Here is a 12,890-nt window from a genome sequence, read left to right as displayed (position 1 = left end):
TCTTGGGGTTGCTCTTCTCGAGGAGTATCTTTGTGATGTTTTCTGTATTTCCTGAATTTGAATGTTGGCCTGCCTTGCTAGGTTGGGGAAGTTCTCCTGAATAATATCCTGAAGAGTGTTTTCCAACTTGGTTCCATTCTCCCCATCACTTTCAAGTACACCAATCAAACTTAGATTTGGTCTTTTCACATAGTCCCGTATTTCTTGGAGGCTTTGTTCTTTTTTTTTACTCTTTTTCTCTAAACTTCCCTTCTCACTTCATTTCATTCATTTGATCTTCCATCACCGATACCCTTTCTTCCACTTGATCGAATCAGCTATGGAAGCTTGTGCATGCGTCATGTAGTTCTCGTGCCATGGTTTTCAGCTCCATCAGGTCATTAAAGGTCTTCTCTATGTTGTTTATTCTAGTTAGCCATTCATCTAATCGTTGTTCAAGGTTTTTAGCTTCCTTGCAATGGGTTCGAACATCCTCCTTTGGCTCGGAGAAGTTTGTTATTACTGACCTTCTAAAGCCTACTTCTGTCAACTCGTCAAAGTCATTCTCCATCCAGCTTTGTTCCATTGCTGGCGAGGAGCTCCGATCCTTTGGAGGAGAAGAGGCACTCTGGTTTTTTTAATTTTCAGCTTGTCTGCTCTTGTTTCCCCCCATCTTTGTGGTTTTATCTACCTTTGGTCTTTGATGATGGTGACCTACAGATGGGGTTTTGGTGTGGATGTCCTTTTTGTTGATGCTGTTCCTTTCTGTTTGTTAGTTTTCCTTCTAACAATCAGTACCTTCAGCTGCAGGTCTGTTGGAGTTTGCTGGAGGTCCACTCCAGACCCTGTTTGCCTGGGTGTCACCATTGGAGGCTGTAGAACAGCAAATATTGCTGCCTGATCCTTCCTCTGGAAGCTTCATCTCAGAGGGACACCCAGCTATATGAGGTGTCAGTCAGTCCCTACCAGGAGCTCTGTCCATTCTCAGAGTTCAAACTCCATGGTGGAGAACCACTGCTCTCTTCAGAGCTGTCAGACAGGGACGTTTAAGTCTGCAGAAGTTTCTGCTGCCTTTTATTCAGCTATACCCTGCCCCCAGAGGTGGAGTCTACAGAGGCTACCAGGCCTCGTTGAGCTGCAGTGAGCTCCACCCAGTTCGAGCTTCCCAGCTGCTTTGCTTACCTACTCAAGCCTCAGCAATGGTGGACGCCCCTCCCCCAGCCCAGGCTACCACCTTGCAGTTCCATCTCGGACTGCTGCGATAGCAGTAAGCAAGGCTCCGTGGGCGTGGGACCCACCGAGCCAGGCATGGGATATAATCTCTTGGTGTGCCGTTTGCTAAGACCATTGGAAAAGCATAGTATTAGGGTGGGAGTGTCCAGATTTTCCAGGTACCGTCTGTCACGGCTTCCCTTGGCTAAGAAAGGGAAATCCCCCGACCCCTTGTGCTGCTTCCCGGATGAGGCAATGCCCTGCCCTGCTTCGGCTCACCCTCTGTGGGCTGCACCCACTGTCCAACCAGTCCCAGTGAGATGAACCAGGTACCTCAGTTGGAAATGCAGAAATCACCTGTCTTCTACGTCAGTTACGCTGAGAGCTGCAGACAGGAGCTGTTCCTATTTGGCCATCTTGGAACGATCCTCTCTTTTCATTTTTTTAAGAAATATTTGAAAAGCAAAGATTTCATCATTTTGATGAAGTCCAATTTATCAGTGTTTCTTTTATGGAATATGTTTTTGATATTATATCTAAGAAACCTTTGCTTAGTCCAAGGTCATAAATATTTTCTCCTATATTTTTTCCTAGAAGTTTTACAGTTTTAGCTCATACAATTAGGTCTGTGATCCATTTTAGTTAATTTTCGCATATGACCTAAGGATCTAGGTTTAGTTTTTGTAAATGAATAACCAGTTATTATAGAATCATTTGTTGAAAGAACATCTTTTTCCTATTGAATTGTCTTAGCATCTTTGATGAAAATCAATTGACTATTTATGTGGGTTGGATTCTGAACTCCACTTAGTTCCATTGATCTATCTATCTCTCTTAATGTGGATTCTACACTGTCTTGACTACTGCTGCTTTACACTGAATTTTCAAATAAGACAGTATTAAGTACTCTAACTTCATTCTTACTTAGCAAGATTGTTTTGGCTATTCTAGGTATTTTTGTATTTCTATATAATTTTAGAATCAGCTTGTCAATTTTTCCAATAATCTTTCTAGACTCTTGGCAGGAATTGCAGTTAATTTGTAGATCAATTGACATCTAACAATATTGAGTCATCTAATCCATTAACATGATATATCTCTCCATTTATTTAGGCATTTATCTGAGTGATGTTTTTTAGTTTTCAGTGCAAAGTTTTTGCACTTATTTTGTTAAATTTATTCCTAATTATTATTGCTATAGTTTGAGTGTCTCTACCAAAACTCATGTTGGAATGCTTAAGAGGTGGGGCCTAATGGGAAGTATTTGGGTCTTGGGAGCTCTTCTTTTGTGGGCAGCTTGGTACTATTCTTACACTGGTGAGTGAGTTCTCACTCTTGTGGGATTAGTTGTCTCAGGAATGGATTAGTTACCATGAGAATGAGTTGCTATACGGTGAGGTCACGCTTCATGCTTGGCCTCCTGGTACATGCCTACTCCCCTTTGACCTTGTTCTACCATGTTGTGACACAACACTAAAGCTTTCACCAGAACCCAAGCAGATGCCAGTGTCATTCTTTCCAGCCTGCAGAACTGCAAGCCAAATATACCTCTTTATAAATTACTCAGTCTCCGGTATTCTGTTATAGCAACACAAAACGGACTAAGACAGAAAATTTGTACTGAGAGTGGGATGTTGCTATTTAGATACTCAAAAATGCAGAAGCATCATTGGAACTGGGTAATGGGCAGAAGTTGGACAAGTTTGAAGGAGCAGACTAGAAAAAGACTGTATTGCCATAAACAGAACATTAAGGATAATTTCAATGAGGGCTCAGAAGACAACAAAAAGACGAGAGAAAGTTTAGAATTTCTTAGAGATTGGTTAAGTAGTCATTATCACAATGCTGATAAAAATATGGACAGCAAAGGCCATTCTAATGAGATCTCAGATAGAAATGAGGAACAAGGTATTAGGAACTGGAGACCAAGTCATCCTTGTTAGACCATAGCAAAAATTTGGCTGTGTTGTTTCTAAGGCTTTGTGCCCTAAGGTTTTGTGGAAGGCCAAACTTAAGAGTGATGAACTAGGGTACCTGGCAGAAGAAATTTCTAAGCAAAATATAGAGCAGCTATGTAGTTACTTCTTACTACATTCAGTGAAATGCAAAATGACAAGGGAAGCAAGCATAAAAATTTGAAAATTAATAGCCTGGCCATGTGGTAGAGAATGAAAGAGCATTTTCAGGAGAGGAATCCAAGGGTGCAGCAGAACAACCAATACTAAAGAGATTAGCACTGAGAGAAGAGAGCCAGTTGATAATTATTGAGACAATTTTTTAAAGGCCCTGAAGACATTTCAGAAATTTTTGAGGTTGCCTTTCCAGAGGTCTAGGAGGATGGAATGGTTTTAAGAGACAGAATCCATGCATCACTGCCCTGTGCTGTTTTGAGATCCTGCTCCCCAAATTCTGGCACAGCCCTCAGCAGCCACCCCAGCCATGGCACAATCATACCCAGGTATGGCTCAGGCTGCCATCCCACAAGATACAAACCATAAACCTTGGTGGCACGCAGTCGTGGATCAAGCAGCCTCAGATACAGCTCATGACAGCACTCTGGAGGGTGCAAGTGGTAAGCCTTGATGGCGTTTACAACCATGTGGTACTAGTTTTGCAGATGTGCAGAATACAAGAGAAGTGGAGGCATGGTGGCTTCCACCTAGATTTTAAGGAATGTACTGAAAAGACTGGGAGCTCAGGTGGAGATTTGTTGCAGGGCCAGAGCCACTGCAGTGTACTTTCCCTAGGGCAATGCTGAGCAGAAATGTAGGGTTGGAGCTGCCACAAAGAGTCTGTACCAGGGCAATACCTAGTGAATCCATGAAGTGGACCACCACTGGGACTCCAGAACTATAGAGCCATTGCCACCATACAACCTCAGCCTGGAAAAGCCATAGGTATCCAATTCCAACCAGTGAGAGCAGCCATGTGGCTATGCCCAACAAAGCAATGGAGGTGGGGCTGCCCAAGGCTTTAGGGATAAAAAATCCCCACTGTGCCCAGGAGGTAGCACGTGGAGTGGAGAATTATTCTGGAGTTTTAAGATTTAGTGTCTGCCCTGCTGAGTTTTGAACTTGCTTGAGGCCTGTCACCTCTTTCTTCTTTTGGCCTATTTCTCCCTTTTGGAATGGGACTGTCTGCCATATGACTATTCCACCATTGTACCTTGGAAGTAAATAACTTGTTTTTTTTATTTTATTTTATTTTATTTTACAGGCTCATAGCTAGGAGGAACTTGCCTTGAGTCTTATATGAGACTTTGGACTTTGACCTTTGAATTCTTACTGGAATACATTAAGACTTTGGGGACCATTGAGATTGAATAATTACATTTTATAGTGTAAGAGGGACATGAATTTGGGGTTCCAAGGGTGGAATGCCATGGTTTCCGTGTCTCTGCCAAAAATCATGTTGGAACCTTTAAGAGGTAGGGCCTAATGGGAGATGCTTGGGTCATGGGGGCTCTGCCATTTTGAGCAGCTTGGTGCAGTCCTCATATAGTGAGTGAGTTCTTGCTCTCATGAAACTGGATTGGTTCCTGTGGGAATAGATTAGTTACCCTGAGAATGGATTGTTATAAAGCAACCCATTGTACAAGGTTGTACCTTGTGTTTGGCCTCTTGGCACATTCCCACTTCCTCTTTGGTCTTCTGCCATGTTGTGATGCACTACTAAAGCCCTCACCAGAAGCTAAGCAGATACTGGTGCCATGCTTCTTGAACTTCCCAGTCTGGAGAAACATGAGCTAAATAAACCTCTTTATACAGTCTCAGGTATTCTATTATAACAACATAAAACAAACTAAGACATTTATTTTTGATGCTATTGTGATTGGAATTGTTTTCTTTATTTCATCTTTGTACTGTTTGTTGCTACTATATATATAACCGATTTTTGTATATTGATCATATACTCTACAAACTTGCTAAGCCACCCTCTTAGTTCTAGTAAGTCTGGGAGGGGGTGTGGTATGTGGGTGTGTGTGTGTGGGTGTGTTCCTTAGGATTTTCTGTATACAAGGCTAACAATAAAAAGAGTTGTCTTTTTTCCATAACTTTTTTCCTTGACTATTGCAAGGAAAAAATAGAAGTGGTAAACACAGATATCTTTGCATGTTTCCTAATCTAGAGGTAAGCACATTTTTACCATTAAGTATGTTGGCTGTAGGCTTCTGGTAGATGCCTTGATCATTTGAAGAAGTCCCCTTCTATTCATAAGCTGATGAGATTTTTTAAAATATATGAGTGTTGAATTCCGTCAAATGCTTTTCTGCATCTGTTGAGGTGATCATATGGTTTTGTCCTTTATTCTGTTAATATAGTTTATTACATTGATTTTTGGATGTTAAGTCAACCTCACATTGCTGAGATAAACTTCATTTGATTATGGTATAAAATCCTTTTCATATGTTGCTCAATTACATTTGCTAATATTTGGTTAAGAATATTTATGTCTAGGTTCATAAGGGATATTGGTATATAGCTGTGTTTTCTTGTAATGTCTTTGTCTTGTTTTGATATCAGGGTAATATTGATATCAAATGAAATAAAGTTCATTGGGAAGTTTCCTTCCTCCTCTATATGCTTAATAAAGTTTTTGTAACATTGGTATTATTTCCTCCCTTAATAGTTGGATAGAATTCACCGGTGAAGTATATTTTTTCTCTATAGGAAGATTTGAAATTACTGATGCAATTTCTTTACTTGATATTGATATTTGTTTTTTTTTTTTTTTCCTTTTTCCTTGAGTCAGTTTTGGTAATTTGTGTCTTTCTAGGAATTGTTCTATTTTACCTAAGTTGTCAAATTTTTTGGCTTAAAGTTATTATGCTATTTTCTTAACATCCTTTTAAGGGTAGGGTCTGTGATGATATTTTTCTTTGATTCTTGATTTTGGGAATTAGTGTCTTCTTTCTTTTTTCTTGGTCAATGTAACTAAATATTATTTATCTTCTTGACTTTCCGAAATAAGCAATTTTGAGTTTCTTTGGTTGTTTTTAATGTTATCCTGTTCTGTATTTATCGTTTTCCACTGTGACCTTTTTATTTCATACATCCTACTTACTTTTGGCTTGGTTTACTCATCTTTTTCTAGAGTCTTAAGATGGAAGTTTTAATTACCAATTTTAGATTATTTTTTCTTTCTGTTTTTAAAGCTATACATTTTCCTCTATACACTGCTTTAATTGCATCCTGTAAATAATGCTATGTTATTGGTTTTTTGTATTTGAAGTTTATAACATTTTATTTATAAAAATAGGCTGGGGGAAAAGGATTTATATCACTGCATTCTTTCCTGGGGGAGAACTATTTTGGGCCATTTTTGAAATTTTTTTTCCTCTTAACAATTTTCAAAGTCACATTTGAATTCCTTCAGAATGGTATTTGTCAACAAAAAAGCTCAAGTGAAAAGGAGGAGGGAAACTGGGGAAGCATGAAGAAAGGGAGTGAGAGAAGAAGGAGTGGGCATACAACAGTCAACACATAAAGAAATGGCTTTTACTGAAATGACTCTGCCCTGTGCCTCATGCACTAGGTGATGCAAGCATGCTGCTCAGACATCAACACCAAATGTCATTTAGAAATGGTAGTCTTCTCTGGGTTCTGAAGGACACTTGTTCCCCAACATGACACTATTAAATGATGCTTTCAAGGCAGACACTAAGACATTACTCCAAAGAGAAGGCTGTGGTGGCAGATGCTGGGGCCATATTCTTCATAGTCCTTCTTGGTGTGACAGGCCTGAAATAACTCCAGAGTTGAGGCTATCATTAAGCTTCCAAACCATAAGGCATTGTGCTGCATGTGATGGATTACCACCCAAACCTCTGCAAGCTTAGGTTTGATTCTCCTGCCACTGAGCTCCTTACTGAGTTTTAATCTGGCATGTACCACTCTTCAAATCTCTCTGTAGTTGAGGTTCAAATCCCCGAATATGGTCAAACCCCTTGAAAGAACAACATTCTTATACAGTGGACCATACACATCAATGGGACAGTTTTGTATTCATCAACAACATTCAAGATGGATTCCATAAAGTCTGGGTTGGCAAACTCTGGGTAAAAAAATATTTCAGGTTGCAGGAACCTTTTGTAACCAACATCTATTATGAACTTCTCCTGGTTGATCACATTGATACCTGTGTATTGTTTGATCCACTTCCAGGAATCCACATCATGCTTAGCAAATTCCTTGACTGTATCAGGGCAAATGTAACAGTATTTCTCCTTAATGGCTTTTGTGGTCTCCAGTGACTGCTCAAGAGGGATTCCTACCTCCCTCTCCCTTAGCAGCTGTTGAATGAAATACACAGTATCACCTACAATCAGGATGTGATTGATGCAGCTCCCAATTACATAACCTTCTACAACTGGGAGAACATGGGTGACTCCATCTCCTTTGTCAATGACTATACTCATTAACATACATTCACCCACTTGTTGAGATGTCCAAGATACTGCCAAGGCCAGTACCTCCTGAACTGCAATGTAGAATCCTGGTACATTAAATAATTCAAACATAATTTCTGCAAAAATGCTCTGTATTTTCTAGTGTATTCAGTGGAAGTTCTGTCATTAAAAAATAATGGTCCTCAGATTCTGCTCAAAGATATTTAAAAACCACTTGCTCCATGAACCTTTCCATAATATCCCAGTCTTCAGTGATTCCATGTCATATTGACCACTTTGTAGCATACATAGATTTATCAATGGCTTCATCCTGTATGAAAAAGTCAAGGTCATCAACTCCCCTCAACATTCTCCTTTGGGCTTTGTCAACTACCTTTGCTGACTCTCTGATAGAAATGCAAGAAAGAATAGTAAACTATGGCTCAGTGTTGCCTGCATAGCCAAGCTCAGAATATCTACTGAGGTGATCACAGGGCTGAGACCCAGAGCAGTGGGTGCAGCTCAACCTCCAGGTGTGGGCTGGATGCCAGGGGCTGAGAGCAAGGCAATGGAGGAGCCAGGGTGGGCACCAAGTGGCTCTTACCTGATACCACAGTCTGCCACACAGGAAGGCAGGAACCCCGCCATGCTTGGAATACACAGCATTTAGCCCCACTGGCCACCCTGGAGCACCCTGCCACCATCCACTTGGCAACCCACTCACCCCATACACCATGTCTCCTGCGTGTTTCCACTTTTATTCATTTTAAGATATATTGTAGATGGGTGCAGCAAACCACATGGCACATGTATACCTATGTAACAAACCTGCATGTTCTGCACATGTATCCCAGAACGTAAAGTACAATAAATTTTAAAAAAGGAATATTTTAAAGGATCAGCCTACTATTTGACAGTCATGGAAATAGTGAATGGGAATTAAAGGGAAAAAAATAAGTAAGCAAAGGAAGGGAGGAGGAAAGGGAAAAAGAAAGGAAAGAAAAGGAAAAGGGAAATACAAGAAAAGAGCCAAATAAATAAATAAATAAACAAATAAGTGACTGAAAGTCTGGGAGTTGGCAAATACTATTCAGACAACACTGACAAAATAGGCCTCTTGCTAAAAATAGCAGAATGCACAAAGTACAGGAGCAGCCTGTCTGTCCTGAGAGGCTGGGGAGGTTTAGGAAAAGAGGCTGGGGAGATTTGAGACAGATCTGAAGTATGTAGTCAGTTTTTGCTTGGTGGAAAAAGTAATCATGGGTGATTCAGAAAAAGGAAGATACTTACATAATAATTGTTTTGTACCTTTTTTTAGTCTTCTATTACTTTCATAAAATTATCTTTGCATCAAAAGTTATTAACACTTTCAGGACTCCTTGTATGCAAAATTCTTTGAATTGCATGTCTTAATTTGTGATCACACTGGTAATTTATATAGCACAATGAACTGAATGTGTGTCTTTATGTTTAAAGGGAAAAATAAAATTCAAAACAGCATATTTGATATAATTTATGATTACATAATAGAGAAATATCAATTTTGATATAATTTTTAGAAAATAAAGCTTAGGCCAGTCACGGTGGCTCATGCCTGTAATCCCAGCACTTTGGGAGGCTGAGGCGGGCGGATCACCTGAGGTCGGGAGTTCAAGAGCAGCCTGACCAACATGGAGAAACCCTGTCTCTACTAAAAATACCAAATTAGCCGGGTATGGTGCTGCATGCCTGTAATCCCAGCTACTAGGGAGGGAGGCAGGAGAATCGCTTGAACCCGGGAGGCGGAGGTTGTGGTGAGCTGAGATCATGCCATTGCACTCCAGCCTGGGCAACAAGAGCAAAACTCCATCTCAAAAAAAAAAAAAAAGAAAGAAAGAAAGAAAGTAAAGCTTAATGAAAATTTCTTATTAGTAGAACTACTAAAAAAATACAGTGACTCTAAACTCATATCTTACCACTCAATAGATGTGTATCGGAATTTAAGCAGCAGAGAAATCATTTTTAACTTTTTTTAAATTTTTACTTATCAAAAAACCATATGAGCTAAAAATAACAAGGCTTCCTAAAATGTACAAACCTCACCACAGCTTTACCACACTGTTTTTTGGGGGGTTTTGCTATTTTAAAATATAAAATAATTCTTCAATATAACTCACAATTATTTAAGTATCAGCAATACTATGTTATTTATATTAATAAATTCTGCTTCCTTTTGTGAGATTAATTACTCCATAGCCTTTGCCAGTCTGTTTCTGGCCATTTTACTATCTCTCTACTCAGAGTTGTAATTGCCCTTTACCTATCCTTCTTAATCAGAACATCCTTCCTTTATACCACTTATTAAAAAATAAATTTAATACTTAATTCAATTTAATACTTCTAAATAAACATATATATATAATATAGTCAAGTTCATTAGGAATATATGTGTGATTTTTCACATTTCTTTAATGTCCAAAAAGATATCCCAGTGCATATATGTTTTCTGGTGAGTTTTAATGTACATATTATTTATTATTCTTTTTTCCTGACACTAGTGCTTCTCAAATTATCTGTGATGAAGAAACAGATGTGGTTTTTTTGTTTTGTTTTTCTTTAAAAAAAAAAAACTTTTATTTTGGGTTCAGGGGTGCATGTTCAGGTTTGTAACATAGGTAAACTTGTGTCATGTGGGTTTGTTGTACAGATTATTTTGTCACCTAGGGACTAAGCTTAGTAGATTAATACCCAATTGTTTTTGTTTTTAATTTCCTATTTGATGTAGACTGATGTTTACTTTTTATAAAATACAGTGTCAAATTGCTATAGAAGTTTGTAACCACTCTCCATTTCTGTATTTGTCTTGTCACTGAGAACAAATCCTTGGCACCAGCCAAGCGGGCCCCTGACCAACAGCACAGGGGAGCGTCCTTCTGGCTCCTTGCTTCCTGTCAGCGATCCGCTCACTAGACAAGTGCCTGAACCACTCCCTTCTCTTGTCTATTGATATTCAAGCAAAATCTCAATGCAAAAAGAGAATCCATGATGTAATTAGAGAAGATAAAGTGTTCTTTTCACATATATCCTAAAAAATATCTTTCCTCAAAATGTCAAAAATTCTATAACCAGAAATGTTCTGATTTTCCTAGAATGCAAGAATTCCTGGAAGAACATCTTAACAGATTGCAATGTTCTTTCATGCTCACTAGTTCCTTTTATTGTAACAAAACCTATTTATGTTGGCAGGAGATAATTTTTTTATCCCCATTTTACAGATAATAAAACTGACTTACAGGTTAAAAAAATTACATATATATAGTAATTACCTTGTGTTTTCTTCTTTCACCCATAATTACCATTTGCGTGTGTGTGTGTGTGTGTATATATATACATATATATATATATATGTATGTCTCCTAATCTCCTCTCCTTTTACATTCAACCTGCTTGTTTTATCTAAAGTTTGTTTCTTGTAGGCATCATATAGCTGAATCTTGTTTTTTTAAAGTCCTGTACAGTAATAGTTGCCTTTTTATTTTAGTCCATTCACATAATTATTGATATGGTTGGACTTGCATTTAACATTTTGTTATTTGTTTTCTATGTGTCATGTCTTTTTGTTTTTCTTTTCTTACATTACTGCTTCTTTCATGTTAACCAAGTATTTTTAGTGCCCTATTTCAATTTCTCTGTTGATTTTTTTTTTCTTGAGACGGAGTCTCGTTCTGTCACCCAGGCTGGAGTGCAGTGGTGGGATCTCGGCTCACTGCAAGCTCCACCTCCTGAGTTCACGCCATTCTCCTGCCTCAGCCTCCCAAGTAGCTGGGACTACAGGTGCCTGCCACCATGCCCGGCTAATTTTTTTGTATTTTTAGTAGACACGGGGTTTCACCATGTTAGCCAGGATGGTCTCCATCTCCTGACCTTGTGATCCGCCCACCACGGCCTCCCAAAGTGCTGGGATTACAGGTGTGAGCCACTGCGCCTGGCCTCTCTGGGGCTTACTTTTTTAAGAGACAATGGCATGGTCATAGCTTATTGCAGCCTCAAACTCCTGGGCTCAATCAGTCCTCTCACCTTTGCCTGTCAAGTAGCTGGGACTACAGGCATGTGTCATCACACCTGGGTAATTTTGCTTAAATTTTTTAGAGACAGATGTATTAGTCCATTCTTGCATTGCTTTCAAATACCTGAGACTCGATAATTTATAAGTGGTTTAATTGCCTCACAGTTCTTCAGGCTGTACAGGAAGCATGCAGGCATCTGCTTCTGGGAAGGCTTCAGGAAGCTTACAATCATGGCAGAAGGCAAAGACATGTCACATAGCGAAAGCAGAAGTAAAAGAGCAAGGGGCAGTGCCATACACTTTTAAATGACGAGATCTCACAAGAATTTACTCACTGTCCCAAGGACAGCACCAAGAGGATGGTACTAACCATTCAGGAGAAATCTGCCCCCATGATCCATTCACCTCCCGGCAGGACCTATCTCCAACATTGGGGATTACAATTCAACATGAGATTTGGGCAGGGACACATATCCAAACTATATCAACAGAGTTTCATTGTGTTACTCAGGCTAGTCTCAAACTCTTAGCCTCAAGCAATACTTCTATCTCAGCCTCCCAAGTACCTCTGGGGATTATAATAATCAATCATCTTCACTTTTTACAATCTACTTTGGTTTAATAATTTTTACTTAATTCCAGTGTTATATAGCAACTTTGATCCAATGTACCTCTTATATGCTATGAACTCAGCAGTATTGTTATAGTTATTGCCTATAATAATCAGATGCTTTTTTTAAAAAAGAGATGAAATCAGAATACACACACACACACACACATATACACACATACACACATACAATCTTTTATACTTACAAATTTATTTACCACTTCCAGTGCCGTTTATTCCTTATAGGTTCAAGTTGCCATCTGGTGTCATATCCTTTTATCTTAAAAGCATTTTATTTAGTGTTTCTTTAGCAAGGATAAGTTCTCTTTATTTTTATTTATCTGGAAATGTCTTTATTTCAGCTCCATTTTTGAAGGATCATTTAACTGGATACCGAATTCTTAATTGACAGTTATTTTTCCCTCCACTTTTGAAATGTCGCTTCATAAGACCTCCATTTTTTTCAGATAAAAATGCCAGTATTGATCATATTATTGTTCCCCTGTATGTGATAAGTCATCTCTTGCTACTTTCATGATTTTCTTATTATCCTTGGTTTTCACCAATTTGACTATGATGGCTCTAGGTGTGAATCTCTTTGTGTTTATCCTACTTGAGATTTGTTGAACTTCTTATATTTGAAGATTAATGTTTTT

The 12,890-nt window shown here is 38.8% G+C and overlaps 1 protein-coding gene and 1 pseudogene across 2 annotated transcripts in view; one reads left to right on the top strand and one right to left on the bottom strand.

Moving 5' to 3' along the window:
* SLC9B1 (solute carrier family 9 member B1) overlaps positions 1-12,890 on the top strand; it is a 116,172-nt gene that overhangs the window by 49,482 nt on the left and 53,800 nt on the right.
* On the bottom strand, positions 6,852-7,780 carry LOC100609774 (actin-related protein 3B-like; annotated as a pseudogene).

This window comes from Pan troglodytes, chromosome 3 (assembly GCF_028858775.2).
Source record: "Pan troglodytes isolate AG18354 chromosome 3, NHGRI_mPanTro3-v2.0_pri, whole genome shotgun sequence".
Lineage (NCBI taxonomy): Eukaryota > Metazoa > Chordata > Mammalia > Primates > Hominidae > Pan > Pan troglodytes.
Note: the sequence above shows the minus strand (reverse complement) of the source record. Positions and strands in the feature narration are given on the sequence as shown.